Genomic DNA, 18762 nt, shown 5'->3' with positions numbered 1-18762 from the left:
TCACTTATATATAACAACCAGTGCTTATCACAAATGTCTTCCTTAATACCCATCACCCATTTAACCTCTTCTCCCACCACCCACTCCCCAGTGCTGCTTTAAAAAAAATACTGAGCTAAGTACAATCAGGGATATTACTAATTAAAAATTTCTACCTAGAGCAGTGCCTTGGTGGCTCAGTTGGTTAAGCCTCTGACTCTTGATCTCAGTTGAGGTCTTGATCTCAAAGTCATGAGTTCAAACCCTGTGTTGGGCTCCATACTATGCATATGACTTCTTAATTTTTTTTTTTTTTTTTGCTTAGAACTTGACCTGCCAACACTAGGTACTCAATAAATTTTATTAGTCAATTAAAATTCAGCAACACTTAGATTATATGATTAGAGGAGCACTTTAAATCAATTATTTTTTACAAGTCCAAGTAAATATAAAATAAACTAGTTATTTCCTTGTTTCGTACTCATTTGTTTTATTTTTCTGTTTTGCAAGTTTGTGAGATTAGAAGTAACATCAGGCTTACATTTAATAGAAAATTATTATAATGTCTTCTGATTGAGGTCTTGGGTTTGTTTGCAGGTGGGGAGTTAAAGGAGTAAACTCATGTGGTGAAATATATTAATTCCGGAAGAAAAAATTGTTTGAGAAAGTTAACCTAAATAGAGATCATGTTAAAAAGAGACAAAGAGATTATGAGTTTGATTGTTTATGCTTAGCTTGTTATTTTATTTATGAGCTTGAGCATTCGTTTACTTTTTTGAGACTAATGCAATTTTTTTGAAGGACTCACTGAAGGCTTGTCTCACTTGATTGTTTCTTAGAGTGTAAATGAATGGGTTCAACATGGGAGCTATGGATGACATTAGCACTGCCACACCCTTATTAATAGTCACCGATTCCTTTGCTGAAGGTTTGACATAGATGAAGATACAGCTTCCATAGGTGATGGAAACAACAATCATGTGAGAGGAACAAGTAGAAAAAGCTCTTTTACTTTGTTGGGCAGAGGGGAATTGTAGAATGATCTTGATGATGTGAATGTAAGACAGAAGAACACACAGAAGGGTCAGAATGAAGGTCAGCACAGCATAGACAATAACCAACTGCCCTATGAGCCATGTGTCTGAACATGAAATCTTCAAGACTGGAGATGCATCACAGAAAAAATAATCAATGACATTTGAATCACAGAATTTCAAATTTAGGAACAGAATAAGTGGTGGGAATATGATCAACAAGCCAGTCATCCAACAGCAGAGGACAAGTCTCTTGCAGACTCTGTTGTTCGTGATGGTCACATAATGCAGGGGTTTGCAGATGGCTACATAGCAGTCATAGGACATTGTAGCCAAGAGAAAAAATTCTGTTACTCCAAAGATGTCAATGAAAAAACTTGAATAACACAAATATTATATGTAATTGACCTTGTCACCTGTTGCTATGTTGTACAAGTATCTAGGGATACATGCAGATGTAAATGAAATTTCTAATAAAGCAAAATTCTGTAGGAAAAAGTACATTGGTGTTTTAAGGTGAGAGTCAACTAAAGTGAGGGATATGATGGTCAGATTCCCAGTTATACTCAACATATAAGTGAGAAATAGAAATATAAAAATTGGAATTGAAGTTGAGGATCATCTGTCAGTCCCAATAAGATGAAGGTTGTTACTGTGTGGTTTTTCATCACTGACTACTAAATTTTATTCAGTTTGACGTAAAATTTAGGGATATTTTATTTGAATAGAGTGTGTCAAATCTAGATGGCAATAAACAGTGACTACCAGAGATAGCATACAAAGGAACACGTGGTTTCTTCTATAAATTAGTAATTGATATTGCCAATACTCTGGCTACTTAATTGCTTATTTTATTTTATTCTTTTGGCAGTTTTGTGATAGATTTTTTAAACATATTTTTAAAAATTGTTCTACCATCTCATTTTCTTTTCCCTCACAGCTTTAATCTATAGCAAAGAATGGATTTTCTCATGTGATTAGATTGTGATTCAACAAAATTGTGATTTCTCCTTATATCCAGCATTTCTTCTTTATTTCAAAGATGAATATCTCAATTTCATTTGTTTTATGCCTTTTCTTGAAGATTGGTCATGATAAAATGTAAATCTATAACAGTTGATCTGGGCTCCATCAGGCGCTGCTGATCCATCTGTGACTTGTATTTTGCATTGTGGCATGATGACCAAGCATGTGTTTATGACTTGTTTCATGTTTTAACATGCAACTTCTAAATTGTTGGATTACTCCTCTGACTCTCTTCTTAAGTTTCTCTGGAGATATGTAATTTACACTCAGTGTCCACCGGACACATGATGCAGAAAGTATTTTAATGCACAATTTATCTGCTTCATATGAAGAAATGTCGGGACCAATGATACACAGCTGGAAAAAAACCTCACATACTTCAGTCTGTTTAAGTATGGAAAACATTGTAATACCTCATTATCACTAAGTTCAGAATCAAATTAAAAATATTAAATATACTCTCCACACACCCTACTCTCTCACTCTAAGCTGCAGTGGCAGCATCATGCTGATTAAGAGCACAACTGTTGTGAGACCTCCATCATGCAATACCTGGCTTTCCTGCCACATCTCTATGACTTCAGGCAAGTTTCCCAACCTCTCAGGCCTTCAGGGTGTTTTAATCACTAAAATGGAGATAATAAGAGTATCTACCATATACAGTTAAGATGATTAGATGAGGTAATATATTTATGATAAAATCTGATGCATAGTATATGCTTCATATATGTCAGCTACTCTTATCTCTGTCCCACAGGTAATTCATGAAACATGACCTCAAAACCACAAAATCCTAAGTGGGATTTATGGTCTGTGTAAGTGATATCTTCTTTCTACTCCACATTTCTTATAGAAAGAGGAATAGATTATATTTACTGAGAATTTTTCATGTCAAAGATCTTGTATCAAGTGGTTTACATTGATAATCTATCTGGGGAAACAAACAAACAAACAAACAAACTCTCTCTCCACATCTCTCTCTCTGTCCTTCCACATTCCATCTTTACTTCCTAGTCTCCAAAACTACCCAGGTACAGCTACTTATTTGTGATTTTCACTTGGAGCATCACTTCTACTGAGAAGTCTTCTCAACTTCAGGTCTGTATTGACTGGTCTTTATTTGTGCTCTCATAACAAATAATTATTACTTCCATCTTAGCACTTTCAGTGAGAAGGTAAGTTTGTTGAAATCAGGGACTGCTGTCTTTTTTACTGGGATAGCTCTAAAACTACCAATCCTAGACTTATGGTCAATGGTAAGACATATTGTTGTATAAATACATATATATCTAATACATTGCCTACATATTCAAAGCTATCTTCTGTCCTATTTGGGTTTCATCTTGAAACTTCTTTCTGGGGCACCTGGGTGGTGCTGTCAGTTAAAGTGTCTGACACTTGGTTTTGGCTCAGGTCTGATCTTGGGGTTGTGGGATCAAGCCCCAGGTCAAACTCTGCACTCAATGGGAAGTCTGCTTGAGATTCTCTCTCTCCCTCTCTCTACCCCTCACCCCCACTTTCTTTCTCTCTCAAATAAATAAATAAACAAATCTTAAAAAAAGAAACTGCTTTGTCACTAATTTTAATTATTAAGCTTTTATATGTGCCAGTATCTAACATTAATAGTTCAGGCAGCATGAAAGGTAATAAAAGCAAAGAGGGTGGTGGTTTCATGATATGCATGAATATTACCTTTATGTTGGCTGAACTATTAAATGGCATCTGTGACTTGCTTTAGCTTTCAAACAGGTAAATAGTTGTATTTTTCTTGGTAGTTGTTTTGCTTTCTTGAGGACTCTGTCAGTAAGATATTCAAACTGGAGGTAAAAAAATTTACATATTTAAATAATAATATTTCACATGCTATTTTTCTTAAAATATAAATATTTTTACATTTCTATTATAAAATATACTTTATTTAATTCTATTTAATTTGAGTCCACTGTATTTATGCAATTCCATTTTCTAAAATTTAATGTAATGTAATTTTTTTTTTTTTGGTGTTCCAAAATTTATTGTTTATGCACCTCACCCAGTGCTCCATGCAATACATGCCCTCCTTAATACCCACCACCAGGCTAACCCAACCCCTACTCCCCTCCCCTCCAAAACCTTCAGTTTATTTCTCAGAGTCCATAGTCTTTCATCATTTGTCTCCCCCTCCAGTTTCCCCCAACTCACTTCTCCTCTCCATCTCCCAATGTCCTCTGTGTTATTCTTTATGCTCCACAAATAAGTGAAACCATATGATAATTGACTCTCTCTGCTTGACTTATTTCGCTCAGCATAATCTCCTCCAGTCCCATCCATGTCGATACAGATTTGGGTATTCATCGTTTCTGATGTTCTTTATTTTGGTAAACTCTTATTATTTCAAAAATTTGTATGAAAATAGCTAACGTTTTGAATCAATTTCCAACACCCTTTTGTGAATCTTTGTTTTCTACAAAGGTTGAAATGTCTCCAAAAAACAGGTTTTTATGAACATTATTGCATGATTTTGTAATAATTCCTGTGAATGAAATTTTAAGGAAAAAGATACTCATTTAGAAATTTTGTATACATTTACAAAGGTATCATCTATAAACTTCATTCCTATCATGGTTTCCTTCAACTCATTATGCCACTTTAATTGTATCTGTGCTAAAATTACTGTAATGTACTGTGTCTTTCTCAAGATTATTGACACATATTTTATAAAGGCCGGTGCCGTTGAGTGTTAATTCACACAATTTACACCACGAAATAGTTAACTGTTCAGTTCACATTTAAAACTTTCATTCTTGTCTTCCACAGAGAAAGATTTTTTCCTTCTTAAACTTCCATTTATGTCTCTTTAATGCATATTTTGAAACTGAGGTTTAAGAACTCGCTAATTTTTGCATTGGCTTAATAGTTGTTCTATAGTTTTTCATTAGCTATCACACTTAGTGTTACTAACATCCTTAAAAACTTTTGGTTTTGAGTATCTCTTATATAAATGATAGAAGGCAATATGCTTTTCAATTTCCCGGCAAAAATCAGTTAGCTTGTGCTGTGACTGGCTCTCATTTGTCCTGTAAAATACTCACTTTCTCCAAAGATGAGGGCAGGATCATCTCTCACTGTATGCCCAGTTACTACAACTAAACCCCAGGGTTACTGTCATCTTCACTGGACTCCAGTGACAATGATTTTTTTGAAGAACTTTGATATTCCTAGGAACTGAAGGGGCACAGCATAATAACTACAATAGATAATTTTAATAAAGTGGAAAGATACTCTCAAGCCTGCTTAACTTCCTCAATCTGTTATTCCTCACTCCAGTGGCTCCTAGAGCTTTACATGGTACCATGCTCTTTCCTGTACCCTTTAGGTGGTAACCCTTGTTCCAAATGTTTTTCATTTATTCCTTTCATTAGTGCTGTCTTTAAGAGACAAGGTTTAAGGGGTGCCTGGGTGGCTTAGTGGGTTAAAGCCTCTACCGTCAGCTCAGGTCATGATCTCAGAGTCCTGGGATTGAGCCCTGCATCGGGCTCCCTGCTCAGCAGGGAGCCTGTTTCCTCCTCTCTCTCTGCCTGTCTCTGCCTACTTGTGATCTCTGTCTGTCAAATAAATAAATAAAATCTTAAAAAAGAGAGAGAGACAAGGTTTAAGAAAATAGTTTTCATCTTTAAAAGAGTTTTATATTTTAGGGGCGGCTCAGTGGGTGGCTCAGTGGGTGGCTCAGTGGGCTAAGACTCTGCCTTTGGCTCAGGTCATGATCTTGAGATCCTGGGATGGAGTCCCTCACTGGGCTGTCTGCTCAGCAGAGAGCCTGCTTTCCCCTTTCTCTCTGCCTGCCTCTCTGCCTACTTGTGATCTCTTTCTTTGTCAAATAAATAAATAAAATCTTAAAAAAAAATTAAAAAATAAGAGTTTTATATTTTAAAAAAGATCAAGGATAACAAACTTTGTCAATATTATGTAAGTTGTTGTTATCAGTGATTTTAATGTAATATACATCTTCTCTTTAAAGAGAAAATGAGAGTATGGCAGAGATAACTTTTCACGGCACATAACTCTACATTATCTTTATGTAAACTATAAAAAGCAGCATGAAAAAATGTCACGGCCGGCGTGACAAATCGACCAGGAATGTGAGGGTAAGAGGATGCTGAAAAGAAATTAAGAGACAAAGAGATGGGGGCAGGAGGAGCACCAAGGAGGATGTCCAATAGTGCCAATTTTATTCAAGGCTGTGAGGCATTTTATAGCTAACAGAAACAATCATAAGAAAAGTGTCTATTTTTAGCTGATTACTAAAGAGTTTGCAACAAGCACAGAAAATCCTTCAAGCTTTCCCATGATCTATTTCCTAGACATCAATAGCAGACCTTCTAGCCCCAGATGTACTGACTTCAAGGCCACTCAAGATATAGTTTGTGTAAGCACAGCACAGTCTTACAGTGGTGTAGTCTATGGCTCGTGCAAGGACAGCAAGGACCAGCCAAGAATTTCTGACCCCGGCCAAATCGTCTCTATCTGACTAGCGAACCTGTGGGATGTCACGTAGGCGAGCGCACAACACATGGCACAGACCCTTTCTCAGCGCTACTCGACTTTATCGACCTAAGCCTTTTGTTTGGCTATTCAGCCTTTAAAGGAGGCACAAGTCAGGGCCTGGTTTGGTTCTCGTCTCAAGCCTTAACCGTGGCCTCCCACAAAAAAATACATCTCAGAAAGATCTGTGTCTTTATATAATAAATATTTTTTACATCTGATTTTGGTAAATCATGTTACATTTGCTTTTCAGAGAAAAATTAACATGTAAATTTACCAAAGATGGAAAAAGATGAAAGTAAGGATAAAAAGTAAAATGAAGTGTCCCCTATACTTACCCTTCTGAGGGTTAATTTTACCTTCAGTTAATTATTTAAAAATGAGCCCTAAAAGCTAATTTGATGAAGAGGATCTATTAGAAAAGGTTTGTGTGGGATTTACTAGGTTCTCAGTTTATGAATCTACGTACCCTGACTGATGCTCTGGGACAACCTAGAACTCCTTGTATTTTTCATTTTCAACACATTGAGATTTTCAGACCAAGAATTTCAGTCCTCTTTGTGCGTAGGAAGTATTTTCTAGCTCTCTCTTGGTTGAACATAAAATGTAGTGAAAACATTTCCCCCTCTTGTTTTGAAGTCGCCATTATGACTTCTCTGGAAAGGATAAGAGGCTTTTACACTATTAAGATTTATATTTGATTTATTTGCTAAATTTCAAACTAAATAATAAACAACTAAGTCCGTGGTGACCCAGTTTCAAACATCACTAATTAGCTTTTGTAGTGAATCTGGGCAAAAATCCTAAAAGATGCCCCAGTGGTGGCAGTGTCCTTAGAGACACAAAGATAAACAATAACAACAGACACAGGTCAAGATGCAACAGTAAAAAACCAGATGGTCAAGAAGTAGTCTGCATTTCCTGCCTTCTTCCCTAAAAATATATGGAAGGTGAAAGATCACAACTCTATTCCTATTATTTTTTTCTCAATCATTACAAAAGATAAAATAGGAAGACATTAGAAAACTCAAAGCAACTAATTCTTTTTAATATTTTAGGGAAACATATGAACATATATGAATATTTAAAAAAATAAAAATACATTTTTCATCTTCTCCTTTCAGCACTTCCTAAGGTGGGTATATATAGAGTCATATATAATTTTTTTAAATTCATGTAAAGATGTATTTTCTTTCCATAATAAACTTAATTGTTTATTAACATAATTATCATATATAGTTATCACATCAAGCTACTATATTTACACAATAAACAGGTTTGGGCATTCACTACTGCTTTTCATTTTCATATTATTTCCTTGGATTAATCCTGTGCACTTAGGAAAAAAAAAACTATAGTTTATGCTCTAGTAATTTCTTGAGATCTGGGTTGTAATGGTAACTTTTCTTTCATCTTACAATAATATGTAACACATCAAAATGTGTGCAGTATAATTGCGTAGAAGGAAATTTTTATTTCAATATAAAATTTAGAAAATTTAATATATTGAAAAACCAGTGACCTAAACATTCACTTTAAGAGACTATAAGAAGAACAAGCTAAAACAAAATAGTTAGAAGGAAGAATAATAAGAGTAAAAATCAGTTCTATAGAGAATAAATATAATATAAAAAAATGCAATTAAAAATATTTTTTTTAAGAAAGTTAAACTTGTGGGTATAGTCAAGAAGAAGCAAAAGAATAAAAATGGGAAATTATCCAAATGAAAAACAGGAATATCAATACAGATGCAAAAAATATTAAAAGAATAATAAAGTATGTCATAAAGAACATTAAGCCAATAAAATAGCTTACCTAAAATAGCATATTAATTTATGTTAAAAACACAACTAAAATAATTAGACAGAAAGAAAAAGAAAATATAAAAATATGTCAATGTAAGTCAAAATCATTGAATCCATAATTAATAATCTCAGAAAGAAAATTCAAGGCCAAATGGCTTCACTAGTAAATTATTCAAAATATTTTAAAAAATTATACTAATTTTATATAAACCAATCCAGAGAAGAGTAAAAGGAAAAATAATTCCCAACTTGGTTATGGGGGCAGAATAACTTTCATGCCAAAATTGGAAACAATTTTGCAAGAAGTTAAATTACAGGTTGATTTTTGTCATAATAATCATAAAAGTCCTTAAATATGAATTATCAAGTTAAACAGAGTGTTAGAAAATGATATGTGTAACCATAAAGTGAGGTTTATTACAGAAATTCTAGGTTGGTTTAACCTTTGAAAATCAATAAATACAATCCACCACGTTAGTAGAATAAAGGAAAAAATATGATAATCTCAGTAATGTAGAAAAAAGCATTTTATAAACTATAATTACCACTCATTATTAAACATTCTCAGCAAACTAGGATTAGAGACAAAGTTTGTTAGTCTGATAAAGGGAATCTAGAAAACGTTATTAATTTTTTTAGTGATATGTAATTGACATACAATATACTATTATTTTTCTGGTATAAATTATAGTGATTCAATATTTTTATACATAAAAAATGATCCTCATAAATTTAGCTATCATCAGGCACTTTACAAAATTATTACACTATTTTTGGCTATATTGCCTGTGTTGTACATTACATCACCATGATTCATTTTATCACTGGAAATTTGTACCTCTTAATTTCCGTCACCTCTTTCACCTGCCACCCAACCCCTAGCACCTCTGGAAACCGTTTCTTCTATCTATGAGTCTGTTTGTATTTTTTTTTTAAGATTTTTAAAATTTATTTTAGAGAGAGAGGACTGGGGGCAGGGGCAGAAAGAGAGAGAGAGAGAGTCTCAAGCAGACTCTGTGCTGAGCACAGAGCACAATGTGGGGCTTAATCTCACAATTCTGCAATAATGACCTGAGCCAAATCCAAGAGTCATTCAACTGACTGTGCCACCCAGGCACCCCGTTTTGTTTTTTTGTTCATTTGTTTTCTAGATTCCACATATAAGTGAAATCATATGGTAATTTTCCTTTTCTTATTTCATGTAGTGTAATACCCTCCAGGTTCATTCATGTTGTCACAAATGGCAAGATTTCATTCTTTTTTATGGCTGGGTAATAGTCCATTACAGATTATTTATATAATACATATAATTATATATTTTATTAAGTTATATAAATATATTAACATGTCTATATAATATATATTATAAATAATATATCATTTTATACATTATATATATCCTACCTTCTTTATCCACTCATCTATCAGTGAACACATAAGTTGCTTCTATATCTTGGCTATTGTAAATGATGCCACAGTGAACATAGGGGTGCAGTAACATGTCTCTTCAAATTGGTGTTTTTATTTTCTTCAGATAAATTCTCAGACGTAGAATTGTTTAATCATTTGGTATTTCTATTTTTAATTTTTTGAGGAACGTGCATGCTATTTTCTAAAGTGGATGGACCAATTTACATTTCCACCAACAGTAGAAAAGAGTTCCCTTTTCTCTATAACCTCACAAATATTTGTTACTTTTTGTCTTTTTGATGATAGCCAATTTGACAGGTATGAGGTCGTATATTATTGTGATTTGGTTTGCATTTCCCTGATGATCAGTGAAGTTGAGCATGTGCCTGTTGGCCATCTGTACATCTTTGGGAAAATGTCCATTCAAGTTCTCTGTCCATTTTCTGACTGGGTTGTATATATTTTTTTGATATTAAGTTGTGTAACTTTTTTACATATTTTGGATATCAACCTCTTATCAGATGTATGATTTGTAAGCATCTTCTCCTATTCAGTAGTTTGCCTTTTTGTTTTGTTGATGTTTACTTCACTGTGCAGAAGCTTTTCAGTTTGATGTAATCCCATTTGTTATTTTAACTTTTGTTGCCCTTGACTGAGGACACTGGCTCCCCTCCCCAAAATTGCTGAGACTGATGTCAGAGACCTTATTGCCTTTGTTTTCTTCTAGGAATTTTATGATTTTAGGTCTTACATTTGAGTCTTAAACCCATTTTACATTTATTTTTATATGGTTTAAGATAGTGGTCAAATTTTTTTTTTTTTTGCACATAGCTGTCCAGTTTTCCCAACACCATTAATGAAGAAATTGTCTTTTTCCCATGGTATATTCTTGCCTCCTTAGTCATAGGTTGATTAACCATTTGTTTGGGTTTATTTCTGGGCTTTCTATTGTATTCCATTGATCTTTTTACCTGTTTTCATTCCAGTGCCACCACCCTATTTTGATCACTATATCTTTGTAATATAATTTGAAATCAAGGCATGTGATTGTTGGAGGCTATGGCATGGTTAGAGTCGTGGATCAAACCAGGCCCTGATTTGTGTCTCCATTAAAGTCTGGATGCCTTGATAAGTGGTTAAGGACGGGAAAGTTGAGTAACACTGAGGAAGGGTCTGTGCTACATGTCGTGCGCTCGCCTATGTGACTTCTCACACGCTCTCCCTACAGAAGGGAACAATGTGGTCAGGGTCATGAATTCTTAGTTGGTCCTTGTTGTTCCTGTACTTCCCATAACCCACTCCCTGGTTGATTGTCTTGCATCAATAGTAGCTAATGGCATTAGCCGTGACTACCTGGCATCATGAGATTTGTTTGTAGTTAAGGTAAACTTGTTATAGGAACTTGCAGTTATCTGACTAGATACTGATGTATTACTCCTCCTATTGTGGTCTGCCTTATATATGATTATTAGATGTGGAATAAAATTGGCACTGTTGGATATCCTCCTCAGTGCTCCTCCTGCCCCCATCTCTTTGTCTCTTAATTTCTTTTCATCATCCTCTTACCCTCATATTCCTGGTCGATTTGTCGCGCCGGCCGCGACATGTGATACCTACAGGTTTTGGTTTGTTTGTTTGGTTGGTTGGTTGGTTTTTTGAGGGGGTCAAATTACTTTAGTTGTTTGGGGTCTTTTATGGTTCCATACAAATTTTAGGATTCTTTTTTTTTTTAATTTTTTAAAATTTCTTTTCAGTGTACCAGAATTCATTGCTTATGCACCACGCCCAGTGCTCCATGTGATACGTGCCCTCCATAATACCCACCACCAGGCTCACCCAACTTCCCACCCCTGCCCCTTCAAACCCTCAGATTGTTTTCAGTTCTTTGCTATAGTTCTGTGAAAAATGTCATTGGTATTTTAACGGGGATTGCATAGAATCTATAGATTGCTTTGGGTAGTATGGACATTTTAACAATATCATTTTTTCCAATCCATGAGCATCGAATATCTTTCCATTTATTTGTATCTTCAATTTACCTCATCAGTGTTTTATAATTTTCAGAGTACAGACTTTCACCTCCTTGGTTAAATTTATTCCTAAGTATTTTATTCTGAATGCTGAAATCTTTTCTGTTTAGTTGAGGAATATGAAAGGATGTCCACCCCCACCATTTCTATTTATCATTTTACTGGGGGGACCTAGACAGAGCAATAAAGAAAAAAAGATATAGTAACCTGTCATTAATTGCATATTATTTGATTGTGTGTTGACATATTTAAAATACACCACATGTAAATCACTAGAATTAATCACTAAATTTAAGAATTAGTAATTATTAATTTGGGAGGATTACTAGATAAAGGTCAATATTAAAAGATAAAAAGTCAATATTAAAAAAACAATAGTACCTCTAAAACTAGCAACAAACAATTAGAAAATAAAAATTAGAAAAGTCCATGTAAAATAGCAATGTATTATCAAAGGCTGAGGAATGAATCTATCAAATACCAGTAATATGTCTATCAATATTGTTCAAGGCCTCTATACAGTTAAAATGAAAATATTTTTGAAAGTAATTAAGGACAAAAATGAGACTGTTTTCATGGATTAGAGTTCTTAATGTTATAATGACATTAATTTCCCCCAAATTGGCCAGTTGTTTCAATCCGATTTTAAATCACTGAAGATAATTTTTTACTTGTAGAAATTGCCAAGGTTTTTAAAATTTTATGAAAAACAAAGGACTGATAAGAACAAAGTAAACTTGAGGAAGTAGAAGACAGTTATTTGGATTACACTACTCGATATGAAAACTTATTATAAAGCTACTATAAATAGAATAGTATAGTATTGGTTCAGAGATAAGCATATCAATGGAATTAAATGATGAAACCTCAAAAAGATTCACTCACATATCAACTGATGATGACAAAATTGCCACTGAATTCAAGGAGAAAGGGGAATCTTTTCAAGAAATAATTCTGTTATTTTGATATTCACATGGAAAAATAGACCATCGTTCCCTATCTCTAACCATAGAAAAAGTCAATTTCACATAGGCCATTAACCTTAGTTTGTAAGAACTGTGAGTGAAACTTATAAAATAGAACATCGTTATCTACCTTCATGATGTTTAGTTAACAAAGATTTCTGAAACAACAAAACCCCCAAAACAAAATAAAAATACAAAGAACCCTCTATCAACAACAGAAATGAAAGGATGGATTGGACTTCATTAAAGTTAAGATCATTTGTTTTACAAATTTAATATAAACAACATGAACAGATAAGACATAGATGAGAGATAACTTCAGTATTTGCCACTGACAAAGGACTGACATATAGAAAATTAATAAAACTCCTAAAGATAAATTCAAACAGAAAGAAATTTAATAGAAAGGACAAATTATTTGAATAAGCACTTCACAAAATAGGATGTCTGATATCTGAAAAGCATATAACAGGGTTTCCAACATCATCAGACATAATATGGCTAAAATTAATAAGTCTGACAAAGTTTCATGTTGGCAAGAATATGAAACAATTATAATCCATATACATTGCTGATAGGAAGATAAATCAGTACACTATTTTTGAGTGTTGTTTGAAAATGTCAACTAAGCTAAACATATGGCTAACAGATAGCCTGTCAATCCACTTTTAGTTCTATATTCTACAGATGTGAGTGTTTATGTCTGCCAAAAAAACATGTACAAGATTGTTCTTTGACCTTTATTTATAATAGTCACATATAGGAAACAACCTAAATATTTATTAATAGGAGATGGCTAAATTAATTGTGCTATATTTCTATAATTGACCAGAACTTATAAATTGCTAACACAACAACTTGAACCACTCTACAGACATGATGTCAAACAAATTAAACTAGACCCCAAAGAGTACGTTCTGTGTATTCTTATTCATTTGATGGTCATGATTATACAAAATTGAGCTTTGGCATTGTAAGTCAGCGGAGCAGATGCATTTGGGAGGATATTGACATTGAGTGGTATGAAAGAGATGTCTGGGGTGCTGAAAATGTGCTGTATTTGGATCTGTGTGATGGTTACATGAGTATCAGTGCTTATGAAAACTCATCAAGCTGTACACAGTGAATTATGTGCTATATTACATATTATCATCAATGTTTAAAAATTTATATTTTTAGAGAGTCATACTGAAATGTATATGAAATAATGTATGTATATGTTACAAGTAATCAAGGAGGGGTTGGAAGGAATAGACCTGTTTGTAGGTGAAATAAGTTGGCTATAAATTGATACTTATTGATGTGATTGAGACGGTACTGTGCATTATGAAATTTTCTCTATGTAAGTTGAAGAGAAATGAAGTGTTTAACATACAGCTTGGTGTAGAATAAGCACTCAAAAATATTTGTTGTTGATATTAAGATTTTTTAAGATATTTTTAATATTTTAGACATTTTAAGGAATTTAGGAGACTAGTTGTAATTATTCTTGGGCTGAAAAAGCCTTAGAACAAGACCTGTTGTCTTAGAACAAGACCTGGAGGACTATAACTTCTCAGTCTGGGCCCTCAGGTAAGCTACTATTAGTGGGCCTGAGCAGTAAGGGACTTTTATTCCTGTAACGCAGGCATCCTCTAGCAACTTGTCTCAAGACAGTTGAGGGTTATTATTGCAATCTAAATTCCCAGAAACTGACAATTTCTAATAACTTAGTCATTAAGTCCACTCATCTCTGGAAACACCCAGTTTGTCAGATCAGGGCCTCTGGACGAGGAGAATATAATTCTTAGTATTGTCTCCTTGGGAGTGAGGGCATCTACTAGACCAATGAAAGAAATGGGAGAAGGTTGGGCAAAGGTGAAAAAATGATATGGAAAAAATGATTCTGCCAGAGTCAGAACTTTTATATGAGCTGGAGTTAATGCTGTAGAATAATTGATACAGGGAGTTGCCAAAAAGCTCTGCCTGCATTAGAAGGAGCTTCCCAGGGTTCCTGAACTCATTGCACTCAGCCGTCCTTCCTGCCTACTCAATGCCAAGGGGTATTGCTCTAAAAAAACCACATTGCTTACATATTCAGATTCCCATTTTTTATCTTAATTTATATATATTTAAAAGGTCAACATTTTTTAAAGGAAAACAGAGTTATGCTAGTGATCACTACATTTATATTTTCTTTCGAAAGTTCTTTTCATTCTTAACCCACAGATTAATTTTATTTGTACATTATTAATCTTACATTAAAAAGATGTACTGCATTTTTTTAAAAGATTTTATTTATTTGACAGAGTGAGAGGCACAAGCAGGCAGAGCAGCAGAGGGAGAGGGAGAAGCAGGCTCCCCACTGAGCAGAGAGCCCGACGCAGGGCTTGATCCAGGACTCTGGGATCATGACCTGAGTGGAAGGCCGTCAATTAACCAACTGAGCCACCCAGGTGCCCCAAGATGTACTGAATTTTATAGATTAAGCCTATGTGAGCGTTTTTTTAATATTAGGGTTAATAATTTTAAATGTTACTTATACTGATTTCATTCCATGTAGGTTTTGCTTGAGAAGTCTCTTGAAAATATCTTTTTTGCTAAAAGTGTTTCTTTGGTGAGGTTTTCTTAAGTCAAATACAGAATTTTGGTCTAATAAACAGAATGAGTCCACTACTAACCAGCACTGCTTAAATATCTGAAGCATTCCAATAGAAAGGTGATGTCAAGCCATGTATTTAATTCAGACATTTCTATAGCCATATTATAAATTAAAAATAAATCAATTTAAATGGTATATTTTATGTAATCGAGTACATCAAAATATTATTTCACAATCAAGGTCCCTGAAATGTCATTATAATTTTGTTTTACTTCCTTGTTTCTCAAGGTGTCAATGCAGGGGTCCAGGAAGTAGTTCTGAACATAGCAAGTAGGGAGCCCTGTCATGCCCTTATTAACAGCCACTGTTTCCATGGCTGACTGTGTACTATAGATGAAAGTACTGCTTCCATAGATTTCCTTTGAGTTGTAGTCATTTCTGCGCCTAATTTAGATACATTTCATGTTTTTACTTGTTTTCTCTTTTTTACGTGTTTCTCAACAACCAATGCATATAGTTTTAAAGGTATAGAAACAAATACAGATGCAGATATATAACCATTGTCTTTAGAATTTTACTTTTCTTTTAAGAAGAATTGTTAGCACTTTTACTTCAAATTAACCTGCTAGTCAGTGATGTGTTGAGTATTCAAAATTGTAAGAGCTTACATTTTATAATTCGGCTTTGGCATTAAGAGACAAACATTTGTCATAGCTTCCTTTTTTTCACTTTAAGATATTTTTGTTGTTTATAATTGTGAAAGGTAAAATAAAATGGAGTCATTGATGTCAAGGGGTTCTAAATCTGGGATGCCATTAAGGAGGTGGGCTGTATGTTTGTCCTCATCAGGTAGAACCATGAACTTCTGAACTGGGCCTAATCCCAAATACTTCAAGGACTCTGCAGGAATATTTACAACTTGCTACAGTAATGGACATTTGCTTACTGATGGCCTTAGCAACCAGTTATGTTTAGCCAAGATTAGTTTTCTGCTGCTAACACCAATCAAAGTTTTTGTAGACAACTTATACAAGCATTCCCTTTTTGTCTTTAAAACCCCTGGTTTTTGCTTCCTAGTAGGACATCGCTGCCCAACTCTGGTACCTGAATTAAAATTCTTTGATCCCAAATACACACTTTTGCTTCACTTTTGCTTCCTGACAATTGTAGGTTGACAGTGATGTTCATATTTTATTTAATGCACTAGTCACATATCCCTTCTAAAGTGTAAGGCATTTAAGGGCAAGAAACCTGTAGGTTTTCTATTCTATCTCCAGTGCCTGAAATGGTCCCTGGCATCAAAAATGCTCTTAAAAGCTAGAACTGGAAAATGCAATACACAATTACTCTATCCAAAATATACAATTAACTCATTGATTCTGCTTATTTTGTCTTGTTTTGTTTGCAGTTTTGTAAAGGCTTGTTAAGATGTGAAGCATTCTTTTGTTTCCCAGAAATGTATCACATTTTCTTTTTCAGAGAGCTTTGCTTGGGTGGCTCAGTTGGTTGGGGGTCTGCCTTGGGCTCAGGTCATGATAGTCCTGGGATCAAGCCCCTAGTCAGGCTCACTGCTCAGCAGGGAGTCTGTTTCTCCCTCTCCTCTCCCTCTACCCCTCCCCTGACTTGTGCACTCGCTCTCTCTCTCTCTCTCTTAAAAAAATAAATAAAAAAATTTTTTAAAGAAAGCTTTCTGAAATATACTCTTTGCTAGAAAGGAATGACTTAAAAATCTAAAGATATATGCTTAGGAACCAATGATATTTTTATGAAAATGTGGTTCCCTACTTGAGCAGATTTTATTACTTTGTTGAGAATAATGCAATTCTTTTGATTGAGTCTTTGACAGCTTGTTTTACTTGCTTGTTTCTCAAGGTATAAATGAAGGGGTTCAGCATAGGAGCAATGGATGTAGTAAGGACTGCCACACACTTATCAATGGCCAATGATTCCTTTGCTGAAGGCTTAACATAGATGAAAATACAGCTTCCATAGGTGATGGAGACTACAATCATGTGGGAAGAACATGTAGAAAATACCTTTTTTCTTTGCTGGGGAAAAGAGAATCGTAGAATAGCTTTGATGATGTATATGCAGGATAGAAGTACGCATAGGATGGTCATAATGAAGGTCAACACCATCTGCTCTATAAGCCATGTTTCTGAGCATGATATTTTTAGGAGGGGGGATGCATCACAGAAAAAGTGGTCAGTAACATTAGAGTCACAGAATTCCAGATCTAGGCCCAGGCTAAGTGGTGGGAGAATGATCAAGAAGCCGGCTGTCCACCACCCAAGGTTGAGTCTTCTACAGACCCTCTTGTTCATGATGGTCACATAATGCAGGAGTTTACAGATGGCAACATATCAATCATAGGACATGGAGAAAAAAATTCTGTTACACCAAAAATATAATTAAAAAAAATCTGAAGGGCACAATTGTCATATGTGATTGCCTTGTCATCTGTTGATATGTTGTACAAATATCTAGGAATACAAGCAGAGGTAAATGAGATCTCTAAGAAGGAGAAATTTTGTAGGAAAAAGTACATGGCATTCTGAAGATGAGAATCTATGAAGGTAAGGGAGATGATGGTCAGGTTCCCAGTTATACTCAACATATAGGTGAGAAATATAAAGATGAAAACCATAATCTTCAGTTGTGGATCATCGGTCAGTCCCAACAGAATAAAAGTTGTTATTGTGTGGTTTCTCATCATTGACTTCTGACTTCAATTCAATCTGCGTTTAGGATTCAGGTATATTTGAGAATAATGCAATTCTTGTGGTGGTAATTAATGGGAGAAAAAACTAAGCAAACAATCACATGCATTTACAAAATTTTTGTTTACAAATATTTTCAATACACTGGTATTCTAGGTTCTACAATTGGGTGTTGTTTTGGTAAATTCAGGAGATATTTTAAAAAATCAGAAAAACCTGTATCATACTCCAAAATATTATGGATGCTTCCTTCTCATTACATTTTATTTGCAATTTATATATTTTTTACTTACTCCTGGGATTTGATTTTCCCAACAGATAGATTTGACTGCTAATGTTTTGTGAGATCATTTTGTCCCTGTTCACAGACTGAATCCTAAAGCTGAATCTTAAACTTTCATTATCACCTTCATACGTTTCCTTGAAGTTTTGTTTTAATAAGGAACAAATCACAAATAGTTTGAGACTATATTATATAAGCTCTGCATATCCATTACTGAAGATGATGAGCTCTAGTATTATAATTTTAAAAATATGTGTTTCCTTAAACAACTCCTTTCTCACTCACCCATTTCCCTGACTTTCATATTTTCTGTTTAGAATTACACTAATTTCCCACTGTGGGATGGGAAGACAGGAAGTATTTTGATGACAAATATATTGTATAAAATGGTAATATGTATGTGTTGGA

The 18762-nt window shown here is 34.3% G+C and overlaps 2 pseudogenes; both read right to left on the bottom strand.

Annotated features, from left to right (window-relative positions):
- Nucleotides 1-746: 746 nt before the first annotated feature.
- On the bottom strand, nt 747-1681 carry LOC116862604 (annotated as a pseudogene).
- A 15469-nt stretch (nt 1682-17150) lies between these two features.
- On the bottom strand, nt 17151-18064 carry LOC116862605 (annotated as a pseudogene).
- Nucleotides 18065-18762: the final 698 nt, after the last annotated feature.

Source organism: Lontra canadensis, unplaced genomic scaffold (assembly GCF_010015895.1).
Source record: "Lontra canadensis isolate GAN:19392208 unplaced genomic scaffold, GSC_riverotter_1.0 scaffold272, whole genome shotgun sequence".
Taxonomy (NCBI): domain Eukaryota; kingdom Metazoa; phylum Chordata; class Mammalia; order Carnivora; family Mustelidae; genus Lontra; species Lontra canadensis.
The sequence above is the reverse complement of the archived record's forward strand: the minus strand, read 5'-3'. Positions and strand labels throughout refer to the sequence as shown.